Genomic DNA, 383 nt, shown 5'->3' on the forward strand with positions numbered 1-383 from the left:
CGAGATAATCCATCCCACCTCACAGGTGTGGCATATCAAGATGCTGATTAGACAGCATGATTATTGCAAAGGTGTGCCTTAGGCTGGCCACAATAAAAGGCCACTCTGAAACGTGCAGTTTGCTTTATTGGAGGGGTCCGAAAACCCTAGGGTTAAACCCTAAACCTAACCCTAACATGTCACCCATCTCCTTCGCATAGAGTTGATCAGGTTGGTGATTGTGGCCTGTGGAATGTTGGTCCACTCCTCTTCAATGGCTGTGCGAAGTTGCTGGATATTGGCAGGAACTGGAACACGCTGTCGTATACGCCGATCCAGAGCATCCGAAACATGCTCAATGGGTGACATGTTAGGGTTAGGGTTTAACCCTAGGGTTTTCAGAC

This window comes from Notothenia coriiceps, unplaced genomic scaffold (assembly GCF_000735185.1).
Source record: "Notothenia coriiceps isolate Sejong01 unplaced genomic scaffold, NC01 NC01_scaffold00033171, whole genome shotgun sequence".
Lineage (NCBI taxonomy): Eukaryota > Metazoa > Chordata > Actinopteri > Perciformes > Nototheniidae > Notothenia > Notothenia coriiceps.